Source organism: Notothenia rossii (genome assembly GCF_949606895.1).
Source record: "Notothenia rossii genome assembly, chromosome: 1".
NCBI lineage: Eukaryota > Metazoa > Chordata > Actinopteri > Perciformes > Nototheniidae > Notothenia > Notothenia rossii.
Window position 1 is genome coordinate 66,554,183 of NC_136912.1, and position 14,542 is coordinate 66,568,724.

A 14,542-nucleotide genomic window follows, 5' to 3' on the forward strand; every position below is an offset into this window, starting at 1 on the left:
TGTTTTGTATACTCTCGTGATGCATTTTGCACCCTCTGGACCCCTTCCTGGCAAAAATGTACACGCCCATAAAAACTGCAATTAAATTATCATACATCAACATTCAATAATTTTCAGGATTTTAACCCTTTAAACGCCTGTTTCATTATTTGAATTATTTCATTTCTCTCAAAAATGCCTCATTGACTTCCATTCAAACCCCATTTTTTGATCTCACTGCCATTGCAATATAAAACCATGCATTTTGTAATGTCAGCATTTCATTTAGAAGAAAAGTAGTGATATTTGATATTTCTACTCTATTCCAACAGATTAAACCATTTTCCCACTGTAGTCCGATGCATGAAATTCTTACATTTTTGCCAGTTATATTATGGAACCGTGTGACTAACGGGGCCCCGAGAGTGGTGTGTGTGTGTATGTATGTATGTGTGTGTATGTATGTGTGTGTGTGTATGTGTGTGTGTGTGTGTGTGTGTGTGTGTGTGTGTGTGTGTGTGTGTGTGTGTGTGTGTGTGTGTGTGTGTGTGTGTGTGTCATTTCCAGCAGCAGACCAGCAGGTCCTGCAGCATGTGACCTGGTGCTCTCTCAGGTGATAGAACAACTATTTTTTAGGCCTGTGCACAACCAGCACACACCTCTCCTCCCTCTCCCTGTGTGTCTGTGTGTCTGTGAGAATCTGTAAGCATGCACGGATCATTTCATGGGTAAAAAAAGGCCATCTTTTGAGGGATGTGTTTGATGTGTCTTTGAAGAGCTGCTTGATTACAACTGTTAGTGTGTTTATGCACCTGGCTGCCAAATAGAAACATGCAGTTTGACCAAGGGCTTATTTCATTAGTGAGCAGAGAAGGAGAAAGACCTGGAGCAAAGAGAATAGGAACTAAAATGAAGAAGCATGTCAGTGCAGAAGAGACTTCAGAAATAATCTTGTAGCCTTCTTCTGCCAGCGAGCTTCAGGACTCATCTGAAGAAGACACAAGGTTCGAGGGGGGTCTGACACAGAATGCTCTCTGGTGTCCAGCATTTCATCAACTCTCTGCTGTAGTATGACCACCAGAAGACTATTGATGTGTGTAGTGAGTTTGGTAGAAATATACTGTATAATAGTAACGTTATTGAAGATGATGCCATATTTATTGAATATTTTACATTATAATTATTCACCAAAATTAATCAAAAGCACATTCTTCCAAACTCTCTGCTGTAGTATGACCACCAGGAGACTATTGATGTGTGTAGTGAGTTTGGGAGAAATATACTGTATAATAGTAACGTTATTGAAGATGATGCCATATTTATTGAATATTTTACATTATAATTATTCACCAAAATTAATCAAAAGCACATTCTTCCAAACTCTCTGCTGTAGTATGACCAACAGGACACTACTGATATGTGTAGTGAGTTTGGGAGAAATATACTGTACACTAGTAACGTTATTGAAGATGATGCCATATTTATTGAAGATTTTACATTATAAATATTCACCTAAATTAATCAAAACCATATTCTTCCAAACTCTCTGCTGTAGTATGACCACCAGGAGACTATTGATGTGTGTAGTGAGTTTGGTAGAAATATACTGTACACTAGTAACGTTATTGAAGATGATGCCATATTTATTGAAGATTTTACATTATAAATATTCACCAAAATTAATCAAAACCATATTCTTCCAAACTCTCTGCTGTAGTATGACCAACAGGACACTATTGATGTGTGTAGTGAGTTTGGTAGAAATATACTGTATAATAGTAACGTTATTGAAGATGATGCCATATTTATTGAATATTTTACATTATAATTATTCACCAAAATTAATCAAAAGAACATTCTTCCAAACTCTCTGCTGTAGTATGACCAACAGGACACTATTGATGTGTGTAGTGAGTTTGGTAGAAATATACTGTATAATAGTAACGTTATTGAAGATGATGCCATATTTATTGAATATTTTACATTATAATTATTCACCAAAATTAATCAAAAGCACATTCTTCCAAACTCTCTGCTGTAGTATGACCAACAGGACACTATTGATGTGTGTAGTGAGTTTGGTAGAAATATACTGTATAATAGTAACGTTATTGAAGATGATGCCATATTTATTGAAGATTTTACATTATAAATATTCACCAAAATTAATCAAAACCATATTCTTCCAAACTCTCTGCTGTAGTATGACCACCAGGAGACTATTGATGTGTGTAGTGAGTTTGGGAGAAATATACTGTATAATAGTAACGTTATTGAAGATGATGCCATATTTATTGAATATTTTACATTATAATTATTCACCAAAATTAATCAAAAGCACATTCTTCCAAACTCTCTGCTGTAGTATGACCAACAGGACACTACTGATATGTGTAGTGAGTTTGGGAGAAATATACTGTACACTAGTAACGTTATTGAAGATGATGCCATATTTATTGAAGATTTTACATTATAAATATTCACCTAAATTAATCAAAACCATATTCTTCCAAACTCTCTGCTGTAGTATGACCACCAGGAGACTATTGATGTGTGTAGTGAGTTTGGTAGAAATATACTGTATAATAGTAACGTTATTGAAGATGATGCCATATTTATTGAAGATTTTACATTATAAATATTCACCAAAATTAATCAAAACCATATTCTTCCAAACTCTCTGCTGTAGTATGACCACCAGGAGACTATTGATGTGTGTAGTGAGTTTGGGAGAAATATACTGTATAATAGTAACGTTATTGAAGATGATGCCATATTTATTGAAGATTTTACATTATAAATATTCACCTAAATTAATCAAAACCATATTCTTCCAAACTCTCTGCTGTAGTATGACCACCAGGAGACTATTGATGTGTGTAGTGAGTTTGGTAGAAATATACTGTACACTAGTAACGTTATTGAATATTATTGTATTCTCTTTTTTCGGAGTTGCACTTTGCAGACGGTCCCTGAGCACTCGTTTCTTCTCCGGCTGCAGATAGAGACCAATTGAATGTGTCCAGTTTGGAGGACAGCATGTATTGGCTTTTTTGGATCAAAATGTGATTGTAGTTCGTTGTCAACCTTACCACGGTACTTATGAGACGTAATTTGTGTGTGTACAACGTTTTGTTCATGAGTTATTGATCCGTGAAATCCGAATCTGCCAATATCGTTCCAACTTTACTCTACTCATAAAGACAAGCTCGCGGATGAGAGGTGGTGCGCCAGGCTGGCTTACCTCGCAGACATATTTGGGCATCTGAACGAGTTAAACGCCAAGCTTCAGGGAAGGAATGAAAACATTTTATCGTCCACAGATAAGATTCGGGGGTTTATGGGCAAACTTCTCCTGTGGCAGGAGGCTTTGGAGCAGGGCTCCATGGACATGTTCCCGCTGACATCAGCTGCGCCGCAGGCAGCTAAGGAGCGCGCTGTGTATGCGGAACACCTTCAGACCTTAAAAGAGAGGTTTGAGCAGTATTTTCCACGTGTGGCTGACATCGAGGACTATGACTGGATCCAAGACCCATTCCACCAGGAATCCTCCACAGAGAAGCTCTCCATGAAAGAGAGAGAGGAGTGCGCAGAGCTCCGTGTGGACCGCACACTGAAACTCAAATTCAGTGAGCTCCCACTGGATCAGTTTTGGTTGGCTTCTGCATCGGAGTAGGCTACCCAAGCATCTCCCACCACGCGATTGAGCAACTACTTCATTTTCCCACTACCTACCTGTGTGAGCTGGCGTTCTCTACTCTGACTTATATGAAGAACAACAGCAGGTCACGGCTGTCTGTTGAACAGGACTTGCGAGTTGCCCTCTCTTCAGTGCCACCGAGGATTAAAAAAATCTGCGCGCCCCGACAGGCACATGTATCCCATTAATCTGTAAATAGGCAAATTTTAAAATAGCACATGTTTCAATGCTGATTGGTGAAATGTTATATTCATAATTTGTAGTTCAGGACCATGTTTCCTTGCATTGACAGTTCTCTGTGCTGAGTTTCTGCTGAGTTTCCGTTGCCTCATTTTTAATTTTGTGACCTGTCTGGTTTAAATGAGTGTGTTGCTGCTTTGATGAAGCCTAATTTGCTAAAGTTTAATAAATTATATAATATATATATTATATATATATATATAATATATATATATATATATTTATATTTATAAATTAATTTAAAAAATGTTTCGTTAATAAATATTTCATGAGTAATATAGTTGTCTTTGTCACATTTTATTTGCCATTAGTAAATAAGTATGCACATTTACAGATATTTTACATGATATGAGTGATAACACGTGTTATAAGGGCTATTTTAGGGTAGGTGTGCCTTGAGATTTTTACTTGTCCTTTGGTGTGCCTTGGGCCCAAAAAGTTTGGGAACCACTGCAGTCTATAGTAACGCAGTGTAGGCGGAGCCGTGAAGTCATCTTCAATGAGCTCCCCAGAAAAACAACACAGCTATTAGCTCTTAGCACTCAGAGCTCACAGCTCTTCATATCTGTTCAGAAACTAGACAAAAGTTAAACAAGTACAAATCACATACTGTCTGTGTCATGGCGAATACAGTCGCTGGTTTATTTATGTCTGTATAGGCCGTTGTTGTGAGTGTGGACGGTCGGAGCATTTACAACGTTAGCTTAGCCAAATCTCCATTAGAAAACACGCATTTTAAAAAGGTTTTTTGCCTGCCGTCTGTCTGCAGACTTGTCAAAGCCTTAATTCATAGTTTTTACTATCCGGTATCAGTATGTTGTTACTTCGGCATCATTTTGAAACATGTATTACAATTAAATCACGGTCAAATATGTTCATCTTGTTGTAGTTGTAGCCCCCTTGACAGCGATTCTCTCTAGTTTAGACTGCGGTCAAGCCAGCCTCCACTCGGAAAAACCTAGTCAAGCCAGCCCTCACGTGATATTGCGGTGCGCGAATATCCTATGCATTACGGTAGAGTCAAAAAAAAATCCTCCCTCTGTGTTTAGATGAGAATAAAACAAAAACTGTCAAGAAAGAAAATCAGGAAATTCTGATGTAGAGTTTCAAAATAAAAGACCTTTGAAATCTCTATTGTATGAGTTATCATCCATGTTTTTAGATGAGAATAAAACAAAAACTGTCCAGTATCATAGATCCATCTCACTCCAGGTTGATAGCAGATCTAGTCACTCAGAAAAAATCAGGACATTCTGATGTACAGTTTCAAAATAAAAGACCTTTGAAGTCTCATATATGAGCTATCATCCCTGTTTTTAGATGAGACTAAAACAAAAACTGTCCAGTATCATAGTTCCATCTCACTCCAGGGTGATAGCAGGACACCCCCTGTAGTCACTCAGAACAAATCAGGACATTCTGATGTACAGTTCCAAAATAAAAGACCTTTGGGGACAGGGATGATAGCTCATATATTAGACTTCAAAGATCTTTTATTTTTTAACTGTACATCAGAATGTCCTGACTTTTTCTGAGTGACTACATGGGGTGTCCTGCTATCACCCTGGAGTGAGATAGATCCATGATACTGGACAGTCTTTGTTTTATTCTCATCCAAAAACAGGGATGATAGCTCATATATGAGACTTCAAAGGTCTTTTATTTTGAAACTCTATATCAGAATGTCCTGATTTTTTCTGAGTGACTAGATGGGGTGTCCTGCTATCACCCTGAAGTGAAATTAGTCTTTGATACTGGACAGTTTTTGTTTTATTCTCATCTAAACACAGAGGGATGATTTTTATTGACTCTACCGTAATGCATAGGATATTCGCGCACCGCAATATCACGTGAGGGCTGGCTTGACTAGGTTTTCCCGAGTGGAGGCTGGCTTGACCGCAGTTAGTTTAGCATACTCAGCCCGACTCAGTCTGGTTGTTCCTGGCCCTAGAACCACGATTTTATGGGGCTATTACATCACCAGAAGTCCCAATTTAAGGGGTCATTTCTCCCAAAAAAAACGTTTTACTCACTATATCAACAGCCCCACCAAAAATATTTTCCACCAGCCGCCACTGCATTATATCAAATAATTCGTTCTGTATGTCATGGTGTGTGTATTTGGCATTTTATGGATTGCTTGCCAATTTTGTATCCACTGTAACATCAAACATTTTGATAAGGTGCAAAAGCTCGATAAAATTACCCCTATTAGAGGAGTCCCCACCCTCGCTGTGACCTCGCTGTGCGATTCCCTGACAAGCGGTATAGCGAAGGCTTTCAACCACGGCCTGCATGTACTTTCGGTTCTCCATAACCAAAGCTGAATGTCCCTTGTCAATCATGTTTGCTATATTTGAGCCACTTGTCTGTTTTTGTTTAAACTCACTCCATGTTTCCATAGCAAACTTGTGCGCCGCACTTTCATGATGAGTGTTCAGAGTCGCTGATGCTTTTCGCCAGTTGTTAAACCCGTTGCAGATGAATGCTGGTTGCACTCCGTGCACTCGTTTTGAAAAGTGCCGACAAGCAAAGCAAAACGCTGCGTCTTTGGACACGCTGTATTCTAACCATACATGTTGATCCATCCAGCCTTTATAGAAACATCTCTGCTGATTTCCAAATGGCCGAGTGGGGTATTTTTGAAGAATTGGCCGTCTTGGGCCCTCTTGGGGATTGTTACTTATGTCCTCCTCCTCCGCAGCAGCAGGTGCAGCTACGGGGCCGGCATTTCAGCTCCTTCCTCCTTATCTCCATCCTCCCACGGCTTTTCTTGGTCCTCCTCCTGGTCGGTGAAGGATTATTTGAATTATTTGAAGGATTAAAGTAACGTGTTATGGCAGGAAAGTTAAATCTGGTATATTCATTTTAATGTCACCTTATATATATTCATGTGTGTTAAATTAGAAGGGACAAAGTATCTTTTCCCTCCCCCAATATATTGAGGTGAAGTCCTTGTGTTTAGAGAGAGTTGGGGGAGGGGACACATTCCGAAGAGTTTCAGCATGTCAATTATCAGGGGAATCGACTTGTTTTCAATAGATATGTGTGGTTGGTTACTTTGTATTAATAATAACAGTATGTGTAAAGGAAGCTGGAAATATACAATGTGAAACCTTTTATTTGAAGTAAAGATGTGAACAATAGCTCAAACAAATGGAGGGGCTATAGGACAAATGAGTGTGTTCTCTATATGAGGCCTGTGTGAAGTTTGACTATTTGAAAAGCATCTCTAATACTGCTTAAGAGCATAGGTAATGTGTTCCTCGTTGTTATTGATATGAAAGTAATTAACATGTATTACGTATATTTAGCCAACTATAACAACTATATCTTAAAACATACTTTTAACTTGTGTGTGGCAGCCTGAGGCGGGAAGATGGACACAGGGACAAAGGGCCATAAAGGGGATGTGTGTGTGCTGGCTACAAGATGTGAAATAAGATAGGGAAACTTGTTGTTGAGAGCAAGTTCGTACCAGACACCAAAAGGTGTCTGGTCTTCGTCAAACTGAATGAGACTTTTTGTTTCCGGGTTTCTTCTGCTGTGTCGCACTGATTGGGTGCGACAGGCCATGTGTTGGTCTCTGCCAATAAGATGACCTCGGGGGGAAAGCCCGCACACACCTCCTCCTGTGTTTTAGTATGAAAGCCTGTGTTTTCCTTTGGTTCGCACTCTTGTTTTTCACCGGCCGTTCCTGAGACCTGTCTCACACGGTGGTAGAACCTGAGCCCGGAGTACTCTGCAGAGTGCTTCGTGATTTCTTTGTATTTGTATCGTTACTGTTTATCATTAAAGCAGGATTATTGTTTAACTTGTATTCTGGTGTTTCTTAATCCCTTCCTTTTCACGAATTCACCCAGTTTATCAAACGACACGCGGAGACGAGGTTGGTTTTCAACATCCTCCAAATCTCCAACAAATGGTGACCCGACGTGTCTGAGGGGGGTGTTTTCGGGGAAGAGACCACCAGCAGCAAGCGGACGGAATAGTCCAGGGCTAAACATCTCGGCCTCTTCTGACAACTACAAACAGAGCTCTGTACAATAGGCTACCAGGTGAGCAGACACGATTTAATTCGAAACCTGTGATTTGACCATATTCCAAATTTTAGGGTTGTCAGACGAAGTTTACAGTGTTTTTTTATAGTAACAATGCAAATGCGTGTTTTAGTTGTTAAAATCGGATATTGAGTTCCGACAGGCCAGAAGGGTATTGAAGTCCCGGGCTTGAAAGTGGAGGTATTCAGTCCCCACAGTTAAAATCGGATATCAAGTTCCGACAGGCCAGAAGGGTATTGAAGTCCCGGGCTTGAAAGTGGAGGTATTCAGTCCCCACAGTTAGACTGTCTAGAGTAGTCAGTAGGTTGTATTAAGTCTCCATATAAGACTGACTCAAAATAACGAATCCACAGCTTGACGGGGCTGGAGATGAGTTATTTTTTATAAGTGATCCAAAGGAGAGTAACGCAAACTTCAGAAAGTCATTCTGAAGTGACCGGGCCTCACTATATCCTTTGGTGTGTTGTGAATATTTACTGGTAACAAGGGCAGTAAGTCAGATCAATAGATATGAAGTCTGTGAATATTTACTGGTAACAGAAACAGCCTAAGTCAGATGAATAGATACGAAGTCATAATGAAAGGAGAATTTCAACGAGAGGAGCGTGAGTTAAGAGCTTACGAGGACAGTGGGTTCAAGCAGAAAAATTGAATAAAAGGATAGCAGAAGTGTTAATTGTTGAAAGAAGCCCCCCTTTTCCAAAGGAGAGGCTGAGAGCTACAGCAGGGGAGAGAGAAGGGGGTGTCAGTATTTGTCTGTGAGAGTTCCCCCCACCCTTTTTCCTCTCGAGAGCAGCAGCAGCAGCCCGGAGTGTGTCTGCTTGCTTTTTTCTCTAGTGATCTGAAGTTGGAGTGAAATACATAGAAAATTAACAGATCAAGGTGTGGTTTGAAGTGGTAGATATATTGAAATAAATAAGAAACAATGATTTGCTGCTATTTAAATATAGTCTTTGAGAACTGATTGATACCGTTGCATTGCGTTGTGAATTTCATGGTATTTGTCATTGACTAAGGATTGTACTTAATTATATTCCAAGGGGAAAATTATATTAAATACAGGAACAAAAGAGTAGAAAGTAAAGAGAAGGTTTTTGTAAGTTTGTCAGAGGGAATCTGTTAATGTTTAAGCATGACAGAGGTCCTGCACGAGGTTTTGCTCCAGCCATCTCACACGGTTACACAAAGGGGTGATTTATGAGAAACTTGTGGTCAGGAGAAATGAGATGTTTTGGAAAGTAGACAGAGAGAGAGAGAAAAGTAAGGTTGTTGCTAAAATATAGAGAGTAAAAGTTATATAAAGTTAACTACTATTCGGGAGAATGTCATATTGTTGAATGAGTAACCTAAAATAAGTGAAGATGGTGAAATAGTTTGATTAAGGATACAACCGGTAACTACTGATTAAATACACAGTGATGGTGTACATGAACATTGAGAGTAGATTAAGTTGTTTTGTTCTTCATGCTTTTCACCAGAAGTCATTTGAATTGTTATTATTTTTAAGTAGTGTTGTTTTGTGTTATATTTCTAGACTATAATGTACCCACATGCATGTGGTTTCTTTATCCCAGTTCATTTTAAAGTCAGCCGCCTCATGGCTAAATCTATTTGACCCCATGAGGTCAAGAGTCATTCTGTTAGACCACCATCTTGTGAAAGACAAATCATTGTTCTTTTGTCACATTTTGAATTAGAAAAGAGTTCATTTTGCTAGATCAATTTATCTATAAATGTTGTAGTGGGAGTTTTGTGTTTGCTAACATTTTTAGGAACGACAACACCGGGAGATGAGTAAACTCTAGAATCCGTGGAGTGTAAATACATTGAAAAAAACACATTTTTATACTCTAACTGTTTGCACATCATAGACAAGGAATTTAGACAATATAAATAAATATTCACCAAAAGTAATAAGTATAATGGAAAGTAGACATAGGCCTACACTTGAGTCAAATGATATTACTGTGATCTGATCAGTGTGCTCTGCAGGTTTACTATTGTTCTAAGTAACAGTGGGATTTAAAATATTGGAGAAAGTATGGAGATGTTCTTTCGGAGTGTGTGAAATATGTGATGCTTGAAACAGGTATTTCAATTTATGGAAGAAAATGGTTTCCTGAAAGACTCAGGTTGGGTAGATATGTAACAATGGATGAAACAATTTATAGAGGGAGTTTTTGTAATATCATTAGTAGACATTAATGGTGTTGTTTAGATGGCATTTAGCAACTAAGACAGATAGTATGATTAGAAAGAGACAGAGTGGAAAGGGTTGGATTGATTCAATCTCAGTGTGCTAGATTTCTTATGGATAATGCGTCCCGGGACCTGGACTCGCCCTCCGAGTTAGAAAGGCTACGACCCCGTCCCTCCAAGCAGACAAAAGACCTAACCCAAAAGGCGGCTCCTCCTTCTCCATCAAACAGACAGAGAACCGGAGCTGAACCGTCTCCACCTGAGGCATCCAGAACCAAACCGCTTGCTGACATACAGAAATACTCTCATCAGTCCCTCAGACAGGGCATGAAGCTGAGCCACGAGATTTGGCACAGGAGCAGAGTGGGGGACATGAGAGCAGAATCCGCCCTCCATAAAGCAGCAGAGACTGTAAAGGAGGAGATGAAATGCAAAGCAGTGCAAGAACAGTGGCATGATGTGGGCTGCAGATGTGACTGGGCCAAAGGCTGCCTAAAAGAGTTACAGCGGATGGATTCAAGAGCTGATGGACTGAAGAGAAGACAGAATCAGAGGAGTTGGCATGATCGATTTGAAGTGAGGAGGTCGGGGTCACGGCTTGAGACAACCAGGGGAGGAGAAAAGGAAAACGGGAATGAGTGAGTTTACACATAAACACACTTATTCACAAAACGCACATAGAAGACACCACATTTAAAGAACTTGAATTGACTTGATAAATAAGTAAAGATAAAACGAGGTATTAACCATGAAATAATCGATTGGTAAATTCAAAATAGCAGTAAAGAGGAAACTATTAATGTAAAATGAGAAAATCATCCTAAAAACACACTGAGGGTTAAAGGGGGAGACATGAGGGAAATATGCACTACAATTTAAGCAGGGGGTGTTTTGGAGTAGCACAGTGTAGAACCATATTCTTCAATCTTTCCATCATATTAATGAATCATTCTTCAAGAGATTTTTATTCATGTGTGAATAAAGTAGTGATCTCATTTGTTACAATATTGATTTCACCATTGTGGCATAGTTATTACCATAGGAGGGCTTTAGGATGGAAACTGTTTTTAATCCTTGATATAGTAAAGGGTGATGGTTGCATGTTCGGACACCCAAGGTTCCACACACTGCTAAAGAGTTTAACATTGTTTTTAAGTAGACCGGAATTGAAGATAAATGAGTATAATGAGCTATGAAATGCAGAGCTACACAGATCCTAGTAATGTTTTGACTTAAGATAATAGTTATGTACACAAGTTTCTGAATTAGATTTCTTACACATTTTAATACTACTTAGTTGTAAATAAATTGCAGTAGTAGTAGTACTATTATGAAGTGAGTTTTGTACCAAGTTGCAGGAAATGTGGGAAGCAGCCGTCCCGATGACAAGTTAGAGATATCTGACTTAAGGTGGTAATCGTGAATTGATAAATGATGGCGCTCCATATATGACTGATTTTTGTAGACAAAGGATACTGGCCTATGCTGAAATATCAAAGTCTCTGCAGAGCACGACACATGGCCAATGAAACTGAGACCAAATGACCTTTGACCCTGACTGACAGTGTGACTTGAGAAAAGCACTATCAATGACTGACTCTGGGGCTGACCAAACTTGACTTTACAAACTGACAGTGTGAGTGTGAATACATTTCTGCATGTGATCAGTGTAACTGCATGATTCTAAAACAATAACTAACCGAGCATGTCTTTGGACTAATACATTATTTTGGAGCTCCATGGGAAACACAGGTTTCCTACAATTCCACGCATTTGGAAAAATGCACATGTGACCCGTTTCTTATTCCCACAGGAGTTGGCGGTTTGCAAATGTAAAACTCAAACTAAAATCTAAAGATTCTGTTTCTTTTAGGACTGCCAGCTGGAAATGAACACTTATTTTCCCTGGAGTGTTTAAAGTGAAAGATGATGGATATACTTTTGTGAATGATGTTTGGTATTTTCTTATAACCACTGGTTACCTGAAGGTTTTCTTCCCATACAGAAGTTTGTTACACATGTTTACATGTGTAAAAAGGGGGAGTGTGGGATATTTTCATTTAGGGACTGGAAGAAACCTGCCGCCCCAACTCAGATGTTCAATCTGACCATTGATTGACAGTTTTAGATTTAACCTGCTCCATATCTGGGGATAAGATAATGTTTGATTAATGTTGACATGTTTCTAATATTGATTGAGTTATAACAGGTAACACAGATGCAGAATCAGTGGCCAAGGGGCTACTGAGAGAGGTAATTCCAGAATGAGAATGAGAAGGTGAACTGTGATAATGAAAACAATTTGGTAATATTTCAACAGGTATTAAAGTAACTGAGGTTTGAAGTGTAGAAAGAACATATTACAGCTAAGTTAAAACATAGTAATGTAATGAGATAGAATTTAATTTAGACAACATCTTGTAACTAGCCTGGTAAAGAAGTAAAAGCCATAGACTGTTTAGATCATTATGGGGATGTACATTTAATTTAAAGTCATAATAGAAAGACATTTGATGACAGTATGTTGGATTTCTGTATTCATTTTTCAGCTTGATAATATCCAAGCAGTGACAGGTAGAAGCAGTCTCGCCTGGAAATTATTCACTTTGTCAGTATCATGATTTTAGTTGTTTTTAATCCATAACATTAGTGTGTTCCATTACCAGAGACGTTAGCAGTTCATATTATATTTAGATTTTAAATGGGATCTCAAAGATTTCATTTATAATAACACAGATGCTTGTCAGGAATTCAGAGCTATTGAGATATGTTATTTAGTTCACCTGAAGATGTTGGGGTTTAGTTTGTTGACACAGGCCAAGTATTAGAATTCTGAAGCGGCCTACCAGTGGTGGGTCAAACACCTGAGGGCCCAGAAGCACTGAGCGTAGACTTGAGGGGTGGGTATCAGATTTCTCCACACAGGTTGCTGACGCCAAAAGGGGGACCCGAGGAGCAGGAGGCCGACACAGCGGAGTTCGTCAGGCCTACGTGACTCAACCCCAGGTTCTCCGGCCTCTACAGAGTGACCCAGAGGACATCTCATGCCGTCCGCCGAGGAGCAAAGGGGGACATCTGGTACTACTGGAGCCAGTGTGCGGCGAGGAACACTCCGGCTAGGACCTTGGAGGACATCAGGATGGACCTGGCTATCGTCAACGCGGACATCCCTACAGCAGACGACTTGGAAGCAGGCATCAGCGGACTGGAGGAGAAGGACCTCGCGGACATCCCTACAGCAGACGACTTGGAAGGAGGCGTCAGCGGGCTGGGGGACTTCTCGAGGCAGCAGAGGAGTCTACTTCTCTCTGATCAGATTCATCAGTTCCACCTTTGAAGGAAAGGCCGCATCTCCCCCTCCCTATCAGCTGCCCTTGTTGGCGTATTCCGCTGAGGGGGGGGGGGGCCCTGATGATTCAACAACACGCAAGGATGCTGCTTTCTGGCACTCAGGCTCTCACTCTGATAGTTTCTTCATTGTCATTGGAGGTTGTTTTCTGTTCTCAAGGGTTTAATGAAGGGGGACAGACACAGTATTAAAGAAGGACAGTAGTTTTGTTTCAAATGTCTTATGTGTGTTGGTCTCGTTAATGCGAGACCAAAAAGGGGGAATTGAAGGATTATTTGAATTATTTGAAGGATTAAAGTAACGTGTTATGGCAGGAAAGTTAAATCTGGTATATTCATTTTAATGTCACCTTATATATATTCATGTGTGTTAAATTAGAAGGGACAAAGTATCTTTTCCCTCCCCCAATATATTGAGGTGAAGTCCTTGTGTTTAGAGAGAGTTGGGGGAGGGGACACATTCCGAAGAGTTTCAGCATGTCAATTATCAGGGGAATCGACTTGTTTTCAATAGATATGTGTGGTTGGTTACTTTGTATTAATAATAACAGTATGTGTAAAGGAAGCTGGAAATATACAATGTGAAACCTTTTATTTGAAGTAAAGATGTGAACAATAGCTCAAACAAATGGAGGGGCTATAGGACAAATGAGTGTGTTCTCTATATGAGGCCTGTGTGAAGTTTGACTATTTGAAAAGCATCTCTAATACTGCTTAAGAGCATAGGTAATGTGTTCCTCGTTGTTATTGATATGAAAGTAATTAACATGTATTACGTATATTTAGCCAACTATAACAACTATATCTTAAAACATACTTTTAACTTGTGTGTGGCAGCCTGAGGCGGGAAGATGGCCACAGGGACAAAGGGCCATAAAGGGGATGTGTGTGTGCTTGCTACAAGATGTGAAATAAGATAGGGAAACTTGTTGTTGAGAGCAAGTTCGTACCAGACACCAAAAGGTGTCTGGTCTTCGTCAAACTGAATGAAATTTTTTGTTTCCGGGTTTCTTCT